This window comes from Balaenoptera borealis, assembly GCF_965194805.1.
Source record: "Balaenoptera borealis genome assembly, chromosome: X".
Classification (NCBI taxonomy): Eukaryota; Metazoa; Chordata; class Mammalia; order Artiodactyla; family Balaenopteridae; genus Balaenoptera; species Balaenoptera borealis.
The window spans coordinates 125,825,482-125,851,255 of NC_138881.1; the positions used below are offsets into that span (position 1 = coordinate 125,825,482).

The following is a 25,774-nucleotide window of genomic DNA, read 5'->3' on the forward strand; positions in this document are numbered from 1 at the left end:
CAGTATCTCATTGTTGTTTTAATTTGTAACTCCCTAATGACATATGATGTGGAGCATCTTTTCATATGCTTATTTGCCATCTATATATCTTTGGTAGGGTATCTGTTAAGGTCTTTGGTACATTTTTTAATTGGGTCTTTTGTTTTCTTATTGCTGAGTTTTAAGCATTTTTGGTATATCTTGGATAACAGTTCTTTATCAGATATGTCATTTGTAAAGATTTTCTCCCAGTCTGTGTCTTGTCTTGTCAGCTATGGGTTTTTTGTAGATGCCCTTTATCAGGTTGAAGAATTTCCTTTCTATTCCTAGTTTGTTGAGTTTTTATCATGAAAGGGTGTTGGATCTTGTCAAATGTTTTTCTACACCTATAGAGATTATCATGTGATTTTTGTTTTTTATTCTATTGATATTACGTTACATTAATTGATTTTCAGATGTTGAACCAACTTTGTATTCCTGGGATAAATCCCACTTGATCATTGTATATGTATATGTTGCTGGATTCAGTTTGCCTGTATTTTGTTGCTTGTGTTGGATATTTTTACATTCTTCTTTAACTTTTTTTTCTGCTTTGGAATTAGGTTACTTGGAATAGTTTTATCTTTTCCTGTTTTCTTTAAAGCTTTAGGAGGAAACAGCAGCATCTGTTCTATACTTAGTTATTTCCTACCAGAGGCAAGACGCTTCCAAATACTCTATACTATACCCTGTGAATCATGAGATTTCCAGTGTGGCTGGTGGGAACTGGCTCTATTCCCAGCTCTATTAGAAGTCCAAGCATAGATTCCCTGAATTTGGAGGAAAGCTCTTTCTCTAGCCTTGGCTAGTGTTCTCATATGCATGTGCTGATTAGTACTCTGCCAAATCCTTGAGAGGGATCCTCTGTGAATCTCCTTAATTTTCTCTCTGTGCAGGTTTTTCTTCTTTTGTACTCTGTCCTAGCTAACTCTAGGTGCTTTGGTCTCCTCTGACTCTCAGCATCTCTCCTTATTTTCAGGGAAACACAAAACAGTTGTGGTGTAATGAAAAGTGAACTGGATTGTGAGTCAAGAGGCCTGGTTTCTAGATCTAGTCTGCCATACCATTGCCTCATTGTGTGACTTTGATCACGCATCTGCCCCCTCTATGAGAAGTCAGGATCTCTCCATTTAACAAGAGGATTGCTTTAGATGACTTTTCAGCTCTATAATGCATAACAACACATATGTGTTCCATTTTTCACAATTTACAAATAACTCTCATATCCATTTTCTCATTTATTCCTCCTCTGTGTGGTAGTCAGGGAAAGAATCATTGTGCTTTTTTACAGGTGAGGAAACTGAGTCTCAAAGATGTGGTATCATAAGGCAAATAAATAGGAGTATTTGGACTCAAATTCAGACTTCGTTTCCCTAAATCCAATGCTATTTCTACTTCATATAGTAAATTCCATGACCCCAGAGTTTCATTTGTTCACTCAACCAATACTAATGGACTATGTGTTCATCTGCACTTTTGGGTCAGCAGACAATTTCAAGAATATCCTAGAATTTATCAGAAAGCACGAGTCAATTTTTTCTTGAGCAGAACACTTCTATATTAACTGGCAGATGGTCAGGAGGGCTCATTCAGTATGGTGAAAATCCCCTCATATTTTTGCCATCTTAACTAGGATATCAGAGGGATTAGCCCAACCCAAATGGTTATTTGGTTATTTTTGAGTTCTGGGATCACTGGCTCAGTGTGGTATTTCCTTTGTGCCCTTGGAGGCACTGTACATACTGAGTAGTTTTCCTCTTTTACACTGACTACTTGGAACACATTTGATGTTGCAGCCCTTGGAGGCCAGACTTCGATGTAGATCAGCTAAATGTCCCAGGGCCTGGCACTATGACACTCAGTGGATTCTTGGCAGTGCATTTCCCCGACTCTCCAAATTTACAGTTCCTCTTCACATGACACTCAGGCTGCTGTAGCTCATGAAGACCTTTATAAAGACCAGCTTGGAACTGAGTATTAGGAAACTGCACACAGAGTATTGTTCTTGCGGGAGTTCTTTCAGTCGTTCAGCAAATATTTGTTGAGTGCCAATTTTATTCCGGGCAGTGTGCTAGGTGATTGAAATACATCAGTGAATAAAGCAAAGTTTCTTCCCTCATGGAACTTACATGTAAGCAGGAAAAGACAGATGGTAAACATGATCCATATATGAATTTTATGATAGTATATTGGAAGGTAATAAATGTTTATGAAAATGAAAAAGTAGAACAGGGTAAGGTGGATTGAAAGTACAGTGTATATGTGGGGAGGATGGTGAGGTTGGGGCAGGATGATATATTAGAAGGTGGTTTGAATAGGCCTCATCGAGAAAGTGATATTTAACCAAAGACTTGAACAAGGTGAGGAAATTAACCTTATGACATTCTGGGGAAACAGCATTCTAGAAAAAGGGAACCATCAATGCAAAGGCCCTGAGGCAGGAGTGAGACACATGTTTGAGGAACAGTAAGGAGACCAGTGTGGCTGAAACAGAGAGAGCAAGGTGAGTGGCAGAAGAAGATCAGACAGGTAACAAGAAAAGGGACCTGATAGTACAGGGCCTTACAGGACATTTGTTAGGACTTGGAATTTTCCCTTTGAGTGAAATGGGGAGCAAAGGAGTGACATGATCTGACTTAACACGTTAGAAGGATTTCTTTGGCTGCTGTATTGAGAATACACTGTAGGGGTCAAGGGGCAAAGCAGGAAGACCATTTAGAATGCTAAGGCAGTAATCTAGATATGAGATAAGGGTGGATTGAGCCAGGGTGGTAGCAGTGGAGGTAGTAAAACCTGGTGGGATTCTGAATATATTCTGAAGGTAGAGTCATCAGAATTTGCTGCCAGATTGCTGTAGCATGAAAGAAGTGACAAGTTTGATGCAGATGCTTTTGGCATGACCAACTGGAAGGATAGAATTGCCATCAAATGAGACAGGGAAGGCTATGGGTGCGCAGGTTGGAGAAAAATATCAATAATTTAGTTTTTCACATGTTGAGTTTGAGATATCTTATGTTCACACAAAGCCCTGTATGTGATTGTTTGTAAAGGTTTTATTCATAACTTTCAAAACTGCAGACAACTCAGATGGCCTTCAGCAGATGAAAGGATAAACACACTGTGGTACATCCATGCAATGGAATACTATACAGCAATAAAAAGGAATAAACTAGGGATACACACAACAACATTGATGAATCTCAGACGCATTAACCTAAGTGAAAGAAGCCAGACTCAAATGGCTACATACTGTAAAATTCTATTTATATAACATTCTGCAAGAAGCAAAACTAAAGGCACAGAAAAAGATCAACATTTGTCAAGAAATGGAAATGTCAGAAAGAGTTGACTACTCAGGGGCACAAGAGAAGTTTTAGGGGTACTGGAAATGTTCTATATGTTGATTGTAGTGATAGTTATACTAACTCTACGTGTTTGGCAAATCTCATAGAACTATATACTAAAAAGGGTGAATTTTATTGTATGTAAATTATACTTTAATAAATCTAAGTTAAAATATTATGTAGCCCATTCTTCAAATTGCTGGGGTAGAACACATATTAGTTGAATGAAAATAAATGAATCAATGAACATGAGACAGTGTTTGTAGTAGGGAAAAGCAATCACCTTTTGTGCATCAAGTTTCTGTGCCTTGGTCTCTTATAAAGTAGTGAAGACTCTTTATTTTGATTCCAAGTGCTAGTGCCTGAAAGGGGTGACCAGTCATGGCCACTACTGTCAAATGCACAATGTATGATCATCATAGATTCTGATGGTCTTAGTAAGGCAAGAGCATGTGGATTAAAGCATTCACACAAAGCATTTGGCAGTATAGGTATGATGAATGTTTCTTGGGTCTTTTCTTTCCTGCTATGGGGATTGTAGCTGTGTTTCATATGTTTCAGAGGGCAGCTTTGAGCCGTGTCCCAATGCAAATGGAAAATGGAAATTTCTGGAAGGTATTTTTAAAATTTGCCTATTGTACAAACAGACTTTTCTTGATTTTTCTAAATTGTTTGCTCCAGTTTGCATCTGTGGGTTTTTGTTTAGAGAGCAGCTGTAGAGAATTACAGCTCCCAGCCTCAGACTTACAGATTCTATCTTTGCACGTTCTGAAATCAGTCAATGTTATTTCAGAGGCTTGCTGCTTGAGGATTCCCTCAGAGCGCTTATGGGACTCACCAAAAAGAAACAGTCTGCCTTGGCCTCTACTCCCCTGCTCTGTCTTGAATTTACAAAGTTCCAAGCAAACACAAGAATTATGGTACCTTGTCAGACACAGAGGAAGGCTCTACATCTGTCCCAGGTCCTTGGAGCTCCCAGTTCTCATTATTAGCTTTGATAGAAACTTCCAGTGGGGCCTGGCTAGACAATAGTCCACAAGCCATTGCCATTAGATGGATTACAGTCACAAAAATAAGCTTTGGACTGTGAGCTGCCTGTAGCTTATCTTAATGCCACAAGAGCATTGAAATGACTGCTTCTAATTAGCCAGCCATATGGCTTTGCTGCATTCATGAGCTCTACCAAACACAGTCAATCAAAGTTTATGCGCTTGTTTCCGTTCAGTCCCCAGTCTCATCTGCCCTTTCCCACCTCTGTACCATTGCTCTTGCTCTTCCCTCCACCTGAAATACTCTCTTGTTCCCAGCCCTCCCAGGTATGCCTGTTGAAATGCTCCCATTCTTTAAAGCCAAGTTCCCATCCCCTCTCCTCTTGGAGGCCTTCCTGAAACTCTGCCCTGGAACACTTCCTCCCTCCATTGACCCTCCTGAGTGATACATATGTCCCTGTCTTAATACTCCTTCTAGACCACAAGTGATGGGAGGATAAATGCAGGGCTTAGTCGTCCCTGTACCTCTTCACCTCTCTCCTTCCTCCACCCCCTCCTCTCCATCTCATCTCTGGGTCTGCCACAGAGCCCTGTTCAGAATGCACAATCAATCAGGAAACGTTTGCTGACGTGAAAAGCCAGAAGTCAGGATGAGCAAATGATTGAAATTCTGCCCTCTGCATTAACCCGTGGGAAATCAGACAAGTTTTGAGTGTATGCCACCCAGCATGCAAATATCTAACATTGTCTTTAAGTGTTTAGAATTTCAATATATAAACTCAGTTATAATTAAGACTTCAAAACTCTATAGATTTCTTCTACCTCCACATAGAAATCAGAAAAAAATAACACTTCAGCGAACAAAAATGAATGTCTGCTTGAATTTAAGAAACTTGTAGATTCTGATTGTTTAAAGAAAACTTCAAAGCAGAAGGGAACTGAGCAGTATTTAATTCAAAGAGTTCATCTGATTACAGGTGAGACACACAATTCCCTGTATAAATGGCAGCAAAAGGCTGCATTGTCAATTAGAGAGAGGAACACAAATATGGAGGTAGAATTCATACCTTGTCTGATTTGAAACCTGAATATTTACTGTTGAGATTTGTATGAGATTAGATCTCTCTGCTTAAACACTAAATCAAGCTTAACAGGAGGACATATTGCAAATAAACAATGTTCTCTCAAATGGTATCTTTAATCCTTTCATTAAAAAGGAAATCTAGCTGAGCTTTTTATTGCAGACATTGATGGCTCTATAAGTTCTGATGAGCCATGTGCTAGAATTCGTGCACCCTTAATAAGAAAAGGTGTACCTTGCTGACTTATGGATGCAGCAGGGCTTACAAGGCACTGGCTTAACACCCAGGAATGTCTGGGTTCCAGTCTTGTCTCTGCTCCCAACTTGGGCAAGTCCCTTCTCCTCCCGGGGCCTTGGTTTCCACGTTACAAATAATTGAATTATGCTGGTATTTTCTATCAATGAACCTTAGACAATGAAGCAAAGTTCGTTAAGTTGCAGTGCTCCTGCTGTTTTATGCTATTGTTCATTATTTAGTCCATTTGCAACCACACCCTATAGTTTTTAAGTATGATAACAACTTAAAAGACTGACATGGTGTCAATATTTTTTAAATGTCTTTGGCGTTTCATCTCTCTGGATGCATTAACCTTCTCATCATTGTGATGAGTGTTAAAGTCAATCAAGAAAATGTCAAACTTCTGTCAATTTCCTCCCTTGCATTTGTTACTGTGGAGAAACCTCACTGAAAGTATTGTATTAAAGCACAGTCCTTTAGCTTAACTTCTTCATTTGTGGCAGGGAAGGGTCCGGAAGCTGCAGGCATCAAAGCATACTGGGAAATTGGGTTGCTAGCACTCAGCATCTGGCCATTACACCAATATGTGTGCACTACCCCAGCCATGGATGCCTACAGAGATCCGTTTGTGGGCCTTGACATAACATATGACACTCTCATGTGTTGGGACCCAGCCAAGAGTGGCCTGCTCAGTGGGACTAGGAACAAGATCCTGGTTTGGGCCCATAGACAAATCATCCAGCTGTCAGAGGAAATTATCTATCTTTTATCCAGATATTTTGACTTCACGTACTGGGACTTATTACAGTGGGGTATATTCAACTGGAAGGGCCCATTTTGTTGCTCTTCACTGATTGCCTGTCTAGAGACAGTTTCCTTCTGAGGGACTGAGGATGTTGAGCAGGAATCTCAGTATACATGGCCTGCAGAAACAGAAATCTCATGTCTGATGAGTTAGCCTTGCTGTTCAAAGACGTACTTCATCTCTCTCTCTAACCATTTGCACTATCATATTTATAGGATATCAGGGGCATTCTCATCTGCTTCAAGAAGGGAGGTGGAGATGAAATGATTTTTTTTTTAAAACCTGGTCACTGCTCTGTAAAGTAGTCAAGTTTACACTGACAATATGAGAAATTTTGACTGCAAAAATAAGCAATGAAATTTTCTTATTTCCTGGAATTATATCGACACTGGTGATGATGAATATTTTCTTTTGAGTTACATTTTTGCAGTTTGAACTTTTAGCTGGGCTTCCCCCTAATATCTTTTTTTTTAATCAATGCTATTCTTTGAAGAACAGTTAATAAAATTATTAAAGAAAATGAAGGAATATTTTCCACCTTCTCCATTTTAAAAGAGATATTCATGATAAGGAAACTTAGTGTCTGATACAGAAACACTCAGAAAGTTGATACCAGCCACTTCAGAAATCAGTGATAGTTATTTTTGTCAGTACAACTGAAATTACTTAGTGAGGTAGGGGTCTGATTATTCTTTTTATTAAACAAAATCCAAAATATTATCTACTTTTATGTCAGAACCTTATTTGAGCTTCGTTCTGTTTTGAACTTTATAACCTACTGTACAAATTTGGTAATTCCTTAGTGGTCCAGTGGTTAGGATTCTGGGCTTCTACTGCCAGGGGCCTGGGTTTGGTCTCTGGTCAGGGAACTAAGATCCTCAAGCCGTGCGGCATGACTAAAAAAAAAAAAAAAATTGAATTACTTTTCTTCTGTTCTTGGTACAATCTGAGGCTCAAACCATCTTGACTTCTTTTGACTTTGAAAAATGTGAATGCAAAGTGATACTACTATTGGTGCTATTACTTTTTTCACTGAATTCAACAAATATTTGTATCGTTAGCCAGATACCAGGCACCTTGTGTGTTTTCAGTGGTCTGCCACTATGTCAGCCTTAAAAGGCAGGCTGGCTCTGTGAACCCCAGGTATACTGAGCAAAGGGCAAGATTCTGGAAACTGGCACATACTTATTAAATGGCAAGTCCCAAGAAACCCCTCTAGAGGGCTTGTACGATACACTCTGAGAGAACCTACCAACTGAAGGAACATGCACGTGGTTTGATTCTGTAAGGAACGCCAGATCCATTCATGTCTGTCCTCTTCACTTCTGTGTTCTCCAGTGCCTAGGGTAGCACCTGGCGCTTAGTAGATGCACAATTAATATTTCTTGTGTGTATCAGTTATGGAAAGAGCCTTCTCACAATGAGTTGCTGTAAGCTCTTTTCAGTAATATAGTCTCCCATAACATTTAAAATCGAATCCAATTTAACAGAAATGCACACTAAACCCTCATCTTCAGGAACATGTCTCAGGTAAAAAAGATATGCATTTAAAATATATGACCATAGGTGTGTGGGTTTATTTCTGGGCTTTCTATCCTGTTCCATTGATCTCTATTTCTGTTCTTGTGCCAGTACCATACTGTCTTGGTTACTGTAGCTTTGTAGTATAGTCTGAAGTAAGGGAGCCTGATTCCTCCAGCTCCATTTTTCTTTCTCAAGATTGCTTTGGCTATTCAGGGTCTTTTGTGTTTCCATACAAATTGTAAAAGTTTTTGTTCTAATCCTGTGAAGAATGCCATTGTTAGTTTGATAGGGATTGCATTGAATCTGTAGATTGCCTTGGGTAGTATAGTCATATACACATTACTATATATAAAATAAATAGCCAACAAGGACCTTCTGTATACCAAGGGGAACTATACTTAATAGTTTGTAATAACTTATAAGGGAAAAGAATCTGAAAAAGAATATATATGTATATATGTATATATATATACATATATATGTGTGTATATATATAAATGAATCACTGCTGTACACTGGAAACTAACACGTTATAAATCAATTATATTTCAATAAAAATTTTTAAAATAAAAATATATGACTACTCAAAACCATTCTTGGAATGAAGAGGTTACATAGGTCTCTGTTCTAGTCAAGAGCTGCTGTAAGTCCTTGGTGTCCATCACTTTGATTTCTAACTCTCACCATCCTTGGCATTTGAGCATCTCCATCAGCTGATCTTCTCACCTTTTTGCCCTTTTAAAGACTCAGACACTCTCTGGTTCGGATTACCTGGGAGATTATCTACAGCCACCTTCCATGTGATGACTGAATCTTCTCTCCAACATCCCCAACAAATGTTCAGGCAGCCTCTACTGAGGTGTAGGGGAACAAATGGGCCTGCGCTTTGCAGTCAGACAGACCTTTGGGTGAACCATGGACAGGTTGTTTCACCTGTTTGAGTGTCAGTAAAATAGGGATAATAACACCTCAGTTCCAGTGTTGCCATGCCGATTAAATGCAGTGGTATATGGGTGAAGAGTCAGGGGCCTCAGTGACAGTGCTGAATTCTATTCTGCCTGGAGAACAGTCTTCCTCTACTCCCAGTTGAAGATACTGCTTCCCAGATGCTGGGACCCAACCTGTTACTCAGGAAGAGGAGCAACGCCAGGTCAGGATCTCAGCATGCTCAGCTGCTAGTTGGTCTGGCTGCTGGTCTCTCCCTCACCTTTCAGGACCAGCCTTTGTCTACCTGCCTTTTCCTCTTGTGCTGGCCTTCAGGTGTCAGGGACAAAATGCCTCACCAGCTCCCCAGATACCCACAGATTCATGAGCCCCACATGGTGACTCTGCTGCCAACCACCTCCCATTCTAAAGCAGTCATCCCTCAGGTAGGCAACGTCAGAGCAAAGTTCCTCCTTTCCCTCCCTGTTCCAATACCATTGTCTCCATGAACTTTGCAAAGTAAAATTGATCATTTTAAAGTGATAAGAATTTTTTTAAGCTGAAAAAGATCTGATTTCTTTTTTGTTTGATCTAAAATTCAGTGTGCAATCACAAATGTGATAAAGACCTACTATGTGCTGGGCATTGGGTCAGCCACAGGAAGGGATACAAAGTCAAGCGAGGCACAGGCTCTGCCCTCGAGGACCTTGTGGAGAAAGGTGAGCACGATGTGGAAAAATACTCAGCAGCGTCCTACATATGGTAGTAGAACTGCAACATTTGGGGAGGCATGGAAGGGGATTCAAAGGAGTGAGGAGCTAACTTCTACAGGTCGGGGTCAGGAAAGGCGTCACCCTGCTCCCTTGCACTAGGGGTCTTACTCAGTGAAATGTGACCCAAACCACAACTTAGAATCTGCTGGGCAGTTTTTGAAAAACTGCAGACTTCCTGCATCAGACTCTCCTTAGGGCTGTTGTGAAACAGGTGGAGAGCCAGGGCAGTCCTTTAAATGGGGGCAGCAATTTGCTCTTCAGAAAAACAGTATGTTTTAAGAGTTCTCATTTCAGAAGTGCATCCTATACTAGCAAAACTGTTTTCTCCCTTTTCTTTCACGATACGAATTGGAATGTCAAAATAAATCCAGCTGACTTTTTAGAAAAATTAGAACATCTAATTATCTCATGCCTCTACCGTGCCACTGGTATCTGGTCCTCCAGTTACAGTTGGGAAACAGAAACAGTTCTTAGGGAAAGGGTGCATATGCTCTGGATACATGTAAGAGAGGGAAGGGCATTTTATGTGTGGAGGCAGCGGAGAGATGAGGAGAAGAAGAGGCGTAATGCAATGACATTGGCAATGAGCCTAGACTCAGACCTAGACTCAAATCTAGGTTCTTTACCTCTTACTAATGTGTGACCTTGAACAAGTCTCTTAAGTTTTCTGAGCCTCTATTTTTTTTTTAATTATTTATATAAATTTTTGATGAATTAATGAATGGATGGATAAATTGTAGTCACTCTGAAGGCAATTTGGAAGCACTCGTTGGCATTTAAAATATTTGATTTCATATTTCAGAATCTAAAGTATAGTACAAATGCACCAAGAGGTAAATTCTGGAACAATAATTAAAGAGATAACTTTGGTCACCATCTGGGATTAGTGTAAACTTTAAGGAGAATCTTTACTTTTATCTATGATTTAAAAAAATTTAACAGGGTATTTTGTACATGTACTGCTTGGATAATTAAAAGAATTTAAATTTTAGAAAACCAAATACAGTCATTGTCTTAGAGCCAAGATAAAATAATTCTTACCATTAATCATTCCATGCATGTGACTTTTTGGTTCCTGGCTGCCAAAGGGAAATGAGCAATATAAAAGATTACATAATATTGTCTAATGAGAGGAAACAGACCAGTTGAGATGTTTTATTTCTACTAAACTCCTCCCAATATTAAATACTATACTTCTATAAATTCTTTGTATAAACTATCATATAAATGACAGAAATAACATTCGGGGTGCTATCTTATTAGAAGTTTTAAACAAATTGCAAAAGCATTCTTCATAAAACATTTTCTTGGAAATTCCCTGGTGGTCCAGTGGTTAGGATGCTGCTTTCACTGCCAAGGGCCTGGGTTCCATCCCTGGTCGGGGAACTAAGATCCTGCAAGCCAAGCGGCAAGGCCAAAAAAAAAGTTTACGTAAAGATGAAAGATAAGGGGGAGGCATAAATAAATATAGGTCAAAAAAACACATTTTCTTCCACCAACTAGTTAAAAATGATAGACATTACTATTTGAAGGCTCAGTGAAGCAATTAATGTAATCCAAATACATTATATTCAAGTAGTATAATCTGAATAAGGATAAAGATATCATTTTCATTATTTTATACAATATGATATATTATTTACATTAAAGTGTTTTCATAATGATGGTTACATAAACGTAACCTTTTTTATTAAATATTCTCACCAAAAACAGTGGTAGTCTAACAATAAACTCCCACTAAGATATGGTAGATGATCTGCTGCTGTTTTTCAATTATTCATCTTTCATGTATAGGTAGAAAAAGTAATTAATAACACATGGGCCACAAAAACATGATTTCTAACACAAAAAGTTTATGATTTCTTAAATGTATGCACCTCTTCTCACCTTGATCAGTTCATGTTTAAGCACTCCTTGATAGAATGCATTTCTTTTTTTATTGAACTATAGTTGATTTACAATGTTGTGTTAGTTTCAGGTGTACAGCACAATGATTCAGTTATACATATATATATATTTAAATATATATTAAATAATAGGTGGAAAGGAGAATTTAACCCAAGTTTTCTCTGAACACTTTGAGGTTCAGAATAGCTCACAAAGCTGGAGGCAGGAAATCTGGGCAAGACAGTTAACCTCTCTTTTTTCAAAAAACTTTTTATTTATTTATTTATTTTTGGCTGTGTTGGGTCTTCGTTGCTGTGCACGGGCTTTCTCTAGTTGCAGCGAACGGGGGCTGCTCTTCGTTGTGGTGCGCGGGCTTCTCATTGCGGTGCGTGGGCTTCTCATTGCAGTGGCTTCTCTTGTTGCAGAGCACGGGCTCTAGGCACGCGGGCTTCAGTTGTGGCACGCAGGCTCAGTAGTTGTGGTGCACGGGCTCAGTAGTTGTGGCTCGTGGGCTCTAGAGTGCAGGCTCAGTAGTTGTGGCTCACGGGCTCAGTAGTTGTGGCTCGTGGGCTCTAGAGTGCAGGCTCAGTAGTTGTGGTGCACGGGCTTAGTTGCTCCGCGGCATTTGGGATCTTCCTGGACCAGGGATCGAACCTGTGTCCCCTGCATTGGCAGGCGGATTCTTAACCACTGTGCCACCAGGGAAGCCCGAGACAGTTAACCTCTCTTAACCCCAGTTTCCTCATCTGCTAAATGGAGATTCATTTTAAAAATTGAGACATAATTCACATACCATAAAATCTACCCTTTTGAAATGTGTGATTCAGTGTTGATAGTATAGTCACAGTTTTGAAACCATCAATACAATCAATTTTAGGGTATTTTCATGAACCCAAAAGGAAACCCATACCTATTAGCTGTTACTCCCCATTCCCCAACTCCCTGCAGCCCTTGGCAATCACTCACCTATTTTCTGTCTTTATGGATTTGCTCATTCTGAACATTTCATACAAATGAAATCATTCAGTATGTGACGTTTTGTGTCTAGCTTCTTTTACTTAGCATAATGTTTTTGAGATTGTAACATGTATAAGTAGTTCATTCCTTTTAATGGCTGAATAGTACTCCATTTTATGGATATGTTACATTTTGCTCATCCATTTATCAGTTGATGGACATTTGGATTGTTTCCTTTTTTTTTTTGCTATTATGAACAACATTGCTATGAACATTCACATACAAGTTTTGTGTAGTCATATGTTTTCAGTTCTCTTGGGTAGATACCTAGGAGTGGAATTGCTGGGTCATATAGTAACTTGATGTTTACCTTTTTTTGTTTTTAAACATCTTCATTGGGGTATAATTGCTTTACAATGGTGTGTTAGTTTCTGCTTTATAACAAAGTGAATCAGCTATATGTATACATATATCCCCATATCCCCTCCCTCTTGTGTCTCCCTCCCACCCTCCCTATCCCACCCCTCTAGGTGGTCACAAAGCACTGAGCTGATCTCCCTGTGCTATGCGGCTGCTTCCCACTAGCTATCTGTTTTACATTTGGTAGTGTATGTATGTCAATGCTACTCTCTCACTTCATCCAGGCTTACCCTTCCCCCTGCCCGTGTCCTCAAGTCCATTCTACATCTGCATCTTTATTCCTGTCCTGCCCCGAGGTTCATCAGAACCTTTTTTTTTTTTTTTTTTTAGATTCCATGTATGTGTGTTAGCATACAGTATTTGTTTTTCCCTTTCCAACTTACTTCACTCTGTATGACAGACTCTAGGTCCATCCACCTCACTACAAATAACTCAGTTTTGTTTCTTTTATGGCTGAGTAATATTCCATTGTATATATGTGCCACATCTTCTTTATCTATTCAACTGTTGATGGACACTTAGGTTGCTTCCCTGTCCTGGCTATTGTAAATAGTGCTGCAATGAACATTGGGGTACATGACTCTTTTTTTAAAATTATTATTATTATTTATTTATTTATTTTTGGCTGTGTTGGGTCTTCGTTTCTATGCAAGGACTTTCTCTAGTTGTGGCAGGCGGGGGCTACTCTTCATCGCGGTGCGCGGGCCTCTCACTATCGCTACATGACTCTTTTTGAATTATGGTTTTCTCAGGGTATGTGCCCAGTAGTGGGATTGCTGGGTCATATGGTAGTTCTATTTTTAGTTTTTTAAGGAACCTCCATACTGTTCTCCATAGTGGCTGTATCAATTTACATTCCCACCAACAGTGCAAGAGGGTTCCCTTTTCTCCACACCCTCTCCAGCATTTATTGTTTGTACATTTTTTCATGATGGCCATTCTGACCGGTGTGAGATGATATCTCATTGATTTACATTTCTCTAATGATTAGTGATGTTGAGCATCCTTGCATGTGTTTGTTGGCAATCTGTATATCTTCTTTGCAGAAATGTCTATTCAGGTCTTCTGCCCATTTTTGGATTGGGTTGTTTGTTCTTTTCATATTGAGCTGCATGAGCTGCTTGTAAATTTTGGAGATTAATCCTTTGTCAGTTGCTTCATTTGCAAATATTTTCTCCCATTCTGAGGGTTGTCTTTTCATCTTGTTTATGGTTTCCTTTGCTGTGCAAAAGCTTTTAAGTTTCATTAGGTCCCATTTGTTTATTTTTGGTTTTATTTCCATTTCTCTAGGAGGTGGGTCAAAAAGGATCTTGCTGTGATTTATGTCAGAGAGTTTTCTGCCTGTGTTTTCCTCTAAGAGTTTGATAGTGTCTGGCCTTACATTTAGGTCTTTAATCTATTTGGAGTTTGTTTTTGTGTATGGTGTTAGGAAGTGGTCTAATTTCATTCTTTTATAGGTAGCTGTCCAGTTTTCCCAGCACCACTTATTGAAGGGCTGTCTTTTCTCCACTGTATATTCTTGCCTCCTTTATCAAAGATAAGGTGACCATATGTGCGTGGGTTTATCTCTGGGCTTTCTATCCTGTTCCACTGATCTATATTTCTGTTTTTGTGCCAGTACCATACTGTCCTGATTACTGTAGCTTTGTAGTATAGTCTGAAATCAGGGAGCCTGATTCCTCCAGGTCCATTTTTCTTTCTCAAGATTGCTTTGGCTATTCGGGGTCTTTTGTGTTTCCATACAAATTGTGAAATTTTTTGTTCTAATTCTGTGAAAAATGCCATTGTTAGTTTGATAGGGATTGCATGGAATCTGTAGACTGCTTTGGGTAGTATAGTCATTTTCACAATGTTGATTCTTCCAATCCAAGAACATGGTATATCTCTCCATCTGTTTGTATCATCTTTAATTTCTTTCATCAGTGTCTTATAATTTTCTGCATACAGGTCTTTTGTCTCCTTGGGTAGGTTTATTCCTAGGTATTTTATTCTTTTTGTTGCAATGGTAAATGGCAATGTTTCCTTAATTTCTCTTTCAGATTTTTCATCATTAGTGTATAGGCATGCAAGAGATTCCTGTGCATTAATTTTGTATCCTGCTACTTTACCAAATTCATTGATTAGCTTTAGTAGTTTTCTGGTAGCATCTTTAGGATTCTCTATGTATAGTATCATGTCATCTGCAAACAGTGACAGTTTTACTTCTTCTTTTCTGATTTGGATTCCTTTTATTTCTTTTTCTTCTCTGATTACCATGGCTAAAACTTCCAAAACTATGTTGAATAATAGTGGTGAGAGTGGGCAACCTTGTCTTGTTCCTGACCTTAGTGGAAATGGTTTCAGTTTTTCACCATTGAGAACGATGCGATGTTTAACTTTTTGAGGAACTGACAAGCTCTTTTCCAAAGTGGCTGCACCATTTTACATTCCCACCCCTAATGCATGGGGGATGCGATTCTCCACATCCTCATCAACACTTTTTATTATCAGTCTTTTTTGACCGTAGACATTCTAGTCGGTATGAAGAGGCTAAATGGGGTTTCTAATTCCTGTTCTTTTGTGAGAATTATAAATAGATAATTATAAGGAAGAGTTTAGAAAAGTATAAAGTGTTCATGAAGTATAAAATATTAGTAAGAAATAACTCTGGGTTCATAGCCTGGGTTTATCATGAATGTTGAGTTTTGGAATTTCTTTTGTGAGTTTTAGGGAATTAAGGCAGGATTTGGAGGAAGGAAATATTTTTAGAAAGATTCATCAGCCACTAGTGAAAAAATAATGCATCTAATTCAGAACCCAAATAGCTTTATTTTAGATGTTTCTGTACATCAGGGTAATTGGTGAGATTCTCAAAATTATGACACTCTAAAGCCAAAGTGGCTTCATTTTTCGTCTTTTTTTAAGTTATCCTTTTAAAAATTTTTTTTTTTTAATTTTTAAATTTTTGGCCATACCACACAGCATCCAGGATCTTAGTTCCCTGACCAGGGATTAAACCCATGCCCCCTGCAGTGGAAGCACGGACTCTTAACCACTGGACTGCCAGGGAAGTCCCAAAAGTGGCTTCATTTTTCCAGTGTGATTATGAAGTGAGCACTAGTTAAAATGATGCCCCAAACTTGTCCCTTTATTGAATTTTCTGCTCTAGGCCCTGCCAAGTAAGTCATTGGCCTATGAGACGTCTTTAGCTAATGTTTATATGCTGAGGACACTGTTAGCATTGGCTAGAGCTGGAGGCCCTTTGTGGCATGGTAAAGAGCATGGGCTTTGGAGTTACACTGATGCTCTTCACTCCTTCAAATCTGATCTTAGGCGAGCCACTTACCTTCTTAAATCCCCTTATAAGTTTGCTGTGAGACTTAAGTGAGATAATACGTACGGAAAGCACCTAGCACTGTGCCAGAAAAAAAGTACTCAATAAAGGGAAGTTTTTTTCTTATCACCACCATCAGGCTGGCCAGTAAGACAAATCCCACTTGGATCCACAGCCCTAAGGTTAGGGTCAGACTCAGAAGGAGAGATCTATTTTGAGTAAGTGTTACCATTTATTATTATCATAGTGATTATATCATTAATAGTTTTGTTGAGGTACAATTCACATACAGTAAACTACACGTGCTTAACGTGTGCGATTTGATTAGTTTTGACATGTGTATACATCCAAGAAACCATGATCGAAAGAAAGATAGTGAATCTACCCAACACCCCCAAACCTTCCTTGTGCCCCTTGGTAATCCCTCTCTCCTACCCTTACCCACCCCCCTTTCCCAGGTAACCATTACCTGATTTCTGTCTCTATAGATTAGTTTGCATTTTCAGGAGTACTATGTAAATGGAACCATTGAATATGTACAATTTTTGGTCTGGCTTCTGTCACTCAGCATAATTATTTTGAGATTCATCCACATGGAGTATATCAATAGTTTATTCTTTTTATTGCTCAGTAGTATTATATGCTGATTCTATGACTCGACTACAATTTGTTTATACAATCATCTGTTGATGGACATCTGTACAGTTTTCAGTTTGGGGCTATTACAAATAAAGTTGCTATGAATGTTTGTGTACAAGTCCTTACCTGAACATTTGCTTCATTTCTCTTTGATAAATACCTAGGAATGAAATGGCTAAATCATATTGTAGTTGTATGCTTTTAACTTTCTAAGAAATTGCCAAACTGTTCTCCAATGTTCTGCCATTTACATTTCCAACAGTTTTATGTGAGAGTTCCTGTTCCTCCACATCCTGGCCAACACGTAGTATGATCAGCCTTTTGATTTTAGCCATTCTAATGACTACGTAGTTGTATGTCATTTTGGTTTTCATATGCGTTTCCCCAATGACCAATTATTTTTAGCATCTTTATATGTGTGCTTATTAACCATTCATATATCTTCTATGATGAAGTGTCTGTTCAAAACTTTTGCCCAATTTTAAAAATTGGGCTGTTTGCTTTCTTGTTATTGAGTTGTGAGGATTCATTATATATTTGGATACAAGTTCTCTATCATATGTATGGTTTGCAAATATTCTCTTCCTGTCTGCTGCTTGTCTTTTAATTCCCTTATCACTTTCAAAGGGTAGAAGTTTTTATTTAACTTTGATAAAATCCAATTTATCAATACGTTCTTTTATGGATCGTACTTCAGTGTCATATCTAAAAAAATCTTTGCCCAACCTGAGGTCACAACTGTTTTCTCCTATAGTTTCTTACAGAAGTTTTATAGTTTTAGGTTTTACATTTAGGTCTATAATCCATTTTAAGTTAATGCCTGAGTATGATGGGAAGTATGGATGATCAGACGGTTTATTTTTACATATTGATATTCAATTTTTCCAGCACCATTAGTTGATAAGACTGTACTTGCTCTACTGAATTGCCTTTGCACTTTTGTCAAAAATCAGTTGTTTATATATGTGTGAGTTTATTTCTGGACTCTCCACTTCTGTTCCATTGATCTATTTTTCTACTTTTATGCCAAAACCACATTGCTTTGATTATTGTAGCTTTACAATGTCAAAATCAGTCACTGTTTGCCCTGTAACTTTGTTCGTTTCTAAAGTTGATTTAGTCTTTTATCTTTTCATTGGAATTTAAAAATTATATTGTCAACTTCTACAAAAAACCTGATGGGTTATTGATTAGGATTGTTGTGAATTTGTAGACCAATTTGGAAAAACCTGACATCTTAACAAATTGAGTCTTCTGACCAATGAACAGGAGCTCTATGTTTTCATTTATTTAAGCCTTCTTTAATCATCTCGATAACATTTTATAATTTTCAGTGCACAGGTCCTTCACGTATTTTGCTAAAATTTTCTCTTAGTTTATCTTATTTTTAGTTGCTATTTTAAACATTTTTATTTCAATATCTGATTGATCATTGATACCATATGGAAATAAAATTGATTTTTGTATATTGATCTTGTAATCCACAATGTTGCTAAACTAATTTATTAGTTTTAGTAGCATGTCATCCATTAATAAAGGTAATTTTACTTTTTCCTTTCCAATATGGATGCCTTTCATTATTTTTTCTTGCCTAATTTCCGTGTTGAATATAAGTGGTGAGAATGGGTATTCTTATCTTGTTCCTGATCTTAGGGAAAAAGCATTCAGTCTTTTCCACTTAATTATGATGTTAGCTGTGTTGTTTTATTGTACATTGCTTTTATCAGGTTGAGGAACTTTCCTTCTATTCCTAGTTTGTTGAGTGTTTTTATAATGAAAGAGTTTTGGATTTTGTCAAATGCTTTTTCTGTGTCTGTTGAGATGATCATGCATTTTAAAAATTTTAATCAATTAATATGGTACATTACATTGATTGATTTTTTGATGTTAAACCAGTGTTGAATTCCTGGGATAAATTGCACATGGTCATGGGGTATAATCCTTTTTATAGCTACTGGACTGGGGTTGCTAGTATTTTGTTGTAGATTTTTGTGCCTATATTCAAAAGGACTATTGGTATGTAGTTTTATTTTCCTGTGATGTCTTTGGCTTTGGTTTCAGGGTAATATTGGCCTCAGAGAATTAGTTTGGAAGTGTTCTCTCCTCTTCTATTTTTTGGAAGCGTTTGTGAAGAATTGGTGCTAATTCTTCTTTAAATATTTGGTTTAATTCACCAGTGAATCCATCTGGGCCTGAAATTTTCTCCCTTGGATATTTTTTAACTACAAGTTCAAATTCATTAATATATAAAGGGCTATTTTGGTTATGTATTTCTTCTCCTTTTCCTCCTCTTTTCCTTCTTCCCCTCTTCCTCCTCCTCTTTCTTTTACTTAGTATTACTGGTTTATTATAAAGGGTACATATAAGAGAGCCAAAGAAAGGGCCAAAAGGAAGAGATGCATAGGGCAAGGTATGGGGGAAGGGGCATGGAGCCTCCATGCCCTTTCCAGGTGTGCCACCCTCCCAGAACCTTGATGTGTTTGCCAACCTGGAAGCTCCCCAAACTGCTTTGTTTAGGGGTTTTTATGGAGGTTCCATTACATAGGCATGATTGATTAAATCATTGGTCATTGGTGATTTACTCATTTACTCAGTCTTCAGCCCGCTCACCCCTCTCCAAAGGTAGAGGGTGGGGCTAAAAGTTCCAGCCCCCTAACCACATAGCTGGTTCCTCTGGCAACCAGCCTCCTTCCTGAAACTATCTAGGGGCCCACTAAGAGTCACCTCCTTAACATAAACTCAGATGTGGTTGAAAAGCATTTCTTCTTGAGTGAGCTTTGGTAGTTTGTGTCTTTCAGAAAATTTGTCTGTTTCATTTAAGTTGTCACATTTATTGGCATACATTGTTCATACTATTGATATTTAAAAAAATTTTTAGGTGTAGAATCTGTTGTCATGTCACCTTTCTTGTTACTGATATCAGTTTTTTTGTCTCTTTTCTGCTTTTGTTCTCATTTGTCTGGCTAGGCTTATAAATTTTATCATTGTTCTCAAAGAATCCCCTTTTGGTCTCATTGATTTTTTCTATTGTTTTTCTATTTTTTATTTTCTATTTTATTGATATTATTTGGCCTTTATTATTTTCTTTCATCTACTTTTTTGGGTTTAATGTGCTTTCCTTTTTATAGGTTATTAAGAGAGAAGCTAAGGTCATTGATTTGAGGCATTTCTTCTTTTCAAATACAGGCATTTAGCAATATAAATTTCCCTGTACGTACTACTTCAGTGGCATCGCATAACTTCTATTATGTTGTGTTTTCATTTTTGTTCTGTTTAAATTATATTCTAATTTCCCTTTAATTTCTTCTTTGACCCAAGAGTTATTTTAGGAGTGCATTATTTAGTTTCCAAATATTTGGGGATTTTCCAGACTTGTTTTTCTTATTGACTTCAAATTTAATTCCTTTGTGGTCAGAGAATAAACTTTGCATGACTTGAATCCTTCTAAATTTATGGAGAGTTGCTTTATGACTAGAATATTATATCTATCTTGGTAAATATCCCACGTGCACTTGAAAGGAATGTGAATTCTCATGTTATTGGGATTATTCTGTAAATGTCAATTAGATTAATTTAATTGATAGTATAGTTCATATTTTCTATATATTTACTGATTTTCTGTCTACTTGTTTTTTCATTTATTAAAAGAAGGGTATTGAAATCTCTATGATTGTGGACTTGTCTGTTTCTCCCTGCACTTCTATCAGTTTCTCTTTCATGTAGTTTGAAGCTCTGCTATTAGGAATAAAATGTTAAGGATTTTTTTTCTTCTCTTGATTAATTGACAGCTTTATTGTTATGAAATGGCATCTTTAGCTTTGATAATATTCTTTCCTCTGAAATCTCCTTTTTCTGATATTAATATAGCCACTCTGACCTATGGCTCACTCCATCATTCCTTTCCTACAGGGACAAAACTCAAATGAGAGACCCTCTCCCTAGGGAAGTAAATGGACTGAAATTGATCACAAAGTGTCTCCACCAAGAAGCTGGAAGCTTGTTACAGCTGTTCATAAAAAAAGAATTCCACCAGTGTCCCACCAGGAAGGTAAGGTCTATTTCTCCAGAAGGCCTCAGGAGAAGGAAAAGAGTTAGGATGCTATCAGTGCCAGCAGTAAAATAAAATAATAAAAGTGTCTTGTGTGTGATGATACATGTTGAGAAAACCTTTTTAACATAAGTAACACATTCCTCTGGTTAAGCCAAGCCCCTTCCTGCGTGCATTCGTCACTTTTAAGTTGTAGTTTTTTGCATGCAAACACCCAGCACAACTTGCAGAGTGTATGTGTCAGTGTCATCCTCCCTACACTTTTAAAACCTAAGCCTGGGTAGTACACCTAGTGAGATGAGCAAGACCCCCTGCATTTGAAACAAAACCAGAATACCCAGCAGAGCAAGTTTATTCACTGAAGACTTGGTAGACTGAAGGCAGTGATTTCAGACTGGAAAACAGAAAACCGAGTTATGTAGACACTGGAAAAAGGAGGTAGGATGAAAAAGTTCTTTGGTAGTAGCCAAGAAGTGAATGGTCTTTGTAGGAAGGAAATGAGATGATTCACATCTCCACAGACTTAAATATGGCCACATTGCCATGGATGGATTGAAGGTAAGACATAAAAAAAAAAAAAAAAAAAAAAAAAAAAAAAACCTTGGTAATGGTGAAGGGTAAGAGGAAACAGAGCGTACCACTGAATAGGGTAGTTCTGGGGCGAGGTTTGGAGTATACACCCTCTCCCTGCCATGTGACCCACCAGACTTGGCATGAGGAGATGAGGAGGGTGACAGGTCAGTTTGGAAGGCAATTTAGGGGTGCTAAAAATGACCCTTCTCCCACCAGATAGTTTTGGCCTTGCCAGCATCTCCCCTTCTGCATGGATGTGTCAGGATGGTGGTTTGTGATTTCTAAGCCTTCCAGTGCTACCATTGGCTGGGGGAAAGCCTTGCTGACCAAACAAAGGCTAACGGTCTGGCCCTTCATTGTCCTGGAGAGGGGTATATATAGGTAGGACAGGAGGCCTGGGGTAGACCACTGGGAAGCACTGACATGGCAAGGGTGACCAGGAAATCATGAATTCCTAACATTTATGGAAAAACCTATCTCAAGCACCAATGGGAAGAAGAAGAGGAGGATTTCCTGTCAATGCAGGTCCAGAGGCAGTGTCAAGGTGAGGTGAACCACCCAAGCTCCTCTTCCTCTTCCCCATTAACACTCCCACAAGACTCCTTCCTTGTCCTTGCCTGGCACACACCACAACCTCAGCCCACACCCCTTGTCCTGAAGCCCCTGTTCCTGTCCATCTCCCACACTCTTCCCCCAAACCAGTGCCCCTCTGTGCTCACCCTGTTGTCTTCCCATGCGGCCAAGAGAATCATGCAGGTAAAAAGATGCCTTCAATGGAGTTCAAGAAGAAAAGCCTCTCTGAAAACTCACACTCCTTCAATTAAGTCTAAGAAAGCTAGACTATTCAGCCATTATCACAGGGTGAATGAGACACTGAACACTATTCGGCCATTATCACAGGGTGAATGAGACACTGAATCAAAATCAAACAGCCAGAGTAAAATCAAGAGAGTGTGGAGAAGCCCACCATTTCCAGTGATGACCAGGGCAGCCAGAATTTAGAAGCGAGCCCAGAGACCTCAGAAATACCTGAGAAGTCTCTAACATCTAGCCAATGAGAAATGGCTAACTACTAAGAGACCAAACTATGCACTAACAGGGTACACCCATGGTGATGAATAAAATAAAAACCTGTTGTGAAAATCTGTGTGTGTCTCTAAGTTCTCTGATGGTTGGGAGGGAAGAGGTAAGTGTGTGAGAGAGAGGTGGGGTTCTGTGAGGTTGGGGGATAGACCAGAAGGTCTACAATTAGCCAGAAATTGAGAATAAGAACCAGGTGAGGTCTGAGCACTTAAGACAAATTTCTCAACACTATCCCCCAGGCAAGGGGATATGGCCTGGTGTTTCTGCATGTGCTTGCAAGGGGTTGGACAGTAGCCACATCACATCATGGTGGAGATTGCAAGAACCTATGTTAGGTGAAGTGTACCACCCCCCGACCCCCAAAGGCAGAAAGATACATCAAATAATCACCTCTAGGCCACCTACCACTTAGTGGTGTTTGTTGCATCCTACCCTGTGCTGTAAGCAGCTAAAGGCCTCCAAAAGGACCAAAAGCCCCACCCTACTAAAAGTCATTGACAACACCCCCAAGAAACGAATAGTGTTTGGAGGCTACAAACCCAACACTGATTAGGCCACTTGTTAAGAATACTTGGGATGGAACAGTTGGCTACCAAGGGTGGGGCAGTGGGAATGATTCCTCCCTGGTGCAGGCAATAAAGGGGGCCGTAGTCTGCAGACAATTTTTTTTTTCACACACACACACTGTATTTTATTTTCACAAGAGATAAATAGACTGACACCAAGCATTGTACATGGATGACCACAACAAAAGCAACAATGATTGCAATTACCAAACACGATGCAGACAATTTTTTAATTAAACTTTTTATTTGTAGATAATTATAAGTTCACATGCAGTTGTTAGAAATAATATAGATAGATCTTATGTACCCTTTAGCCAATTTTCCACAATGGTAGCATCTTCCTTCTAAAACTATAGTACAATGTCACAAGCAGGATTTTGACGTTGATGCAGTTAAGATACAGAACATTTCCTCCAAATGAAGCCTCATGTTGCCATTTTATAGACATTCACTTCTCTCCTGTTATGAATTGGAGTTTTGTGTCCCCCTAAAATTCACATATTGAAGACTTAAATCCCCAATGTGATGGTATTTGGAGGTGGGGCCTTTGGGAGGTAATTGAGTTTGGATCAGGTCATGGGGTGAAGACCTCATAATGGAATTGGTACCTTTATAAGAGGATGAGGAGACCCAAGCTTGCTCTGTCTGCCATGTGAGAATACAGCAAGAAGGCATCTGTCTTCAGACCTGGAAGAGGACCCTCACCATGAGCCAAATCTGCTGGCACCATGAATTTGAATTTCCTAGCCTCCAGAGCTATGAGAAATAAATTTCTGTTAAGCCATCTAGTCTGTGGTATTTTGAGCTAACCAATACATCTCCCATACCCACTTCCTCCTCCTTAACCCCTGGCACCATGAATCTGTTCTCCAATTTATAATTTCATCATTTCAAGAATACTATATAAATGGAATAATACAGTATGTAAGCATTGGAGATTTTTTTTCACTTAGCATAATTGTCTGAAGATTCATCCAGGTTGTTGTGTGTATCAACAGTTCATTTTTTATTGTTGAGTAGTATTCCATGGCATGGATATATCACAGTTTGTTTGCCATTACCTCATTGAAGGACATCTGGGATGTTTCAAGTGTTTGGTTATGGTGAATGAAGCTGCTATGGGAATTCCCTGGTGGTCCAGTGGTTGGGATTCAGGGCTTTCATTGCCAGGGCCGGGTTTGATCCCTGGTTGGGAAACTAATATCTTGCAAGCCACATGGCATGGCCAAAAAAAAAAAAATTAAAAAAAAAAAAAGCTGCTATGAACATTCATATACAGGTTTTAGAGTGAACAAAAGTTTTCATTTCTCTCAGGTAACTGCACAGGAATCTAACTGCTGGGTTGTGTGATAGTTGCATGTTTAGTTTTTTAATTATTAGACTTTATTTTTTTATAACAGTTTTGGATTTATAGAAAATTGGATACATAGTACGTAGGTATCCCACATACTTGCCTCCTTGCCCCCCAGTTTCCCATACTATTAACATCTTACATTAATATGGTACACTATTGAAGAAATAATGACTGAAAACTTCCCAAATTTTGTGAAAACATACATTTACAGATTCAAGAAGCTCAGTGAATCCCAAACAATATAAACCCAAAGAAAACTGTGCCTAAACAAATTGTAATCAAACTGAAAAAAAATTAAAGGCAAAGAAAAAATCTTGAAAATAGCCTGAGAAAAGTGACATATTACTTATAGGGAAACAATCATTTGAATGACTGCGAATTTCTCATCAGGAACCATGGAGGCCAAGATATAGAGTGGAGCAAAATCTTTAAATAGCTGATATAAAAGAATGGTCAACCCTAAATGCTATCCCCAGTGGAAATATTCTCCGGTAATGAATGTGAAATAAAGGCATTAACAGATGAAGGAAAACTAAGACAGTTCATTGCCCACAGACCTGCTCTAAATGACATGCTTGGAGGGATTTCTTAAGATGAAGGTCTTTAAAATATGAATGTCAGTTGAAGCAAAAATTATATCTGGAGGATTTCAATGTATACAATTCATATAATACAGTCCATATAATAACTACACCATTAGAAAGTACAAAGAGGCCTATACAATTGTGTGGCTTCTACATTTTACTTGAAGTCATGTGACACTAACTTTAAGCACACTATAAAAGATTACATGTATACATTATAATCTCTAGAGCCACCATTAAAAAAATAAAAGTTGGACTTCAGGTTTCTGGTTGACATGTAAGGATCTTGGAAGTCACCACTTTGTCCTAGCAAGTAAAAAGCTGAACAAACTGAAAAGTCAATCCTTCTTGGATTCTTAAGAGAGGAGAGAATCCAGGGCAAACCACTGTCCCTAAGACTGGAGAGACAGACAGGCAAATACAGGGAGTTTCAGCTTACTAGGAGAGAGAGAACCAGTAACTGAAACTGCCATGGGAACCAATGCAGGGTAGGAAAGATAGAACTGTAATTGCTGCATTGCTGGAGGCTCAGTTCAGGCAGCTCTAAGAATTAACTCCAGGGAGACCCAGTCACAGGGCGGAGGGGTGGGGGAGGGAGCGCAATAATGTGAGCTCTACCTCCAGGACCTCAATCAGTTCCACAGTAAATATCAG

The 25,774-nt window shown here is 38.6% G+C and overlaps 1 protein-coding gene and 1 long non-coding RNA gene across 2 annotated transcripts in view; one reads left to right on the forward strand and one right to left on the reverse strand.

Annotated features, from left to right (window-relative positions):
• LOC309620123 overlaps window positions 1-25,774 on the reverse strand; it is a 424,602-nt gene that overhangs the window by 46,569 nt on the left and 352,259 nt on the right. The window lies entirely within an intron of this gene.
• The window catches only part of PASD1 (PAS domain containing repressor 1), a 182,213-nt gene that overhangs the window by 7,122 nt on the left and 149,317 nt on the right, over window positions 1-25,774 (forward strand). Inside the window, exon 2 of the mRNA XM_082376108.1 lies at window positions 20,822-20,960. The gene's annotated coding sequence lies outside the window, so the exon portion shown is untranslated. The remainder of the gene's footprint in view (window positions 1-20,821; window positions 20,961-25,774) is intronic.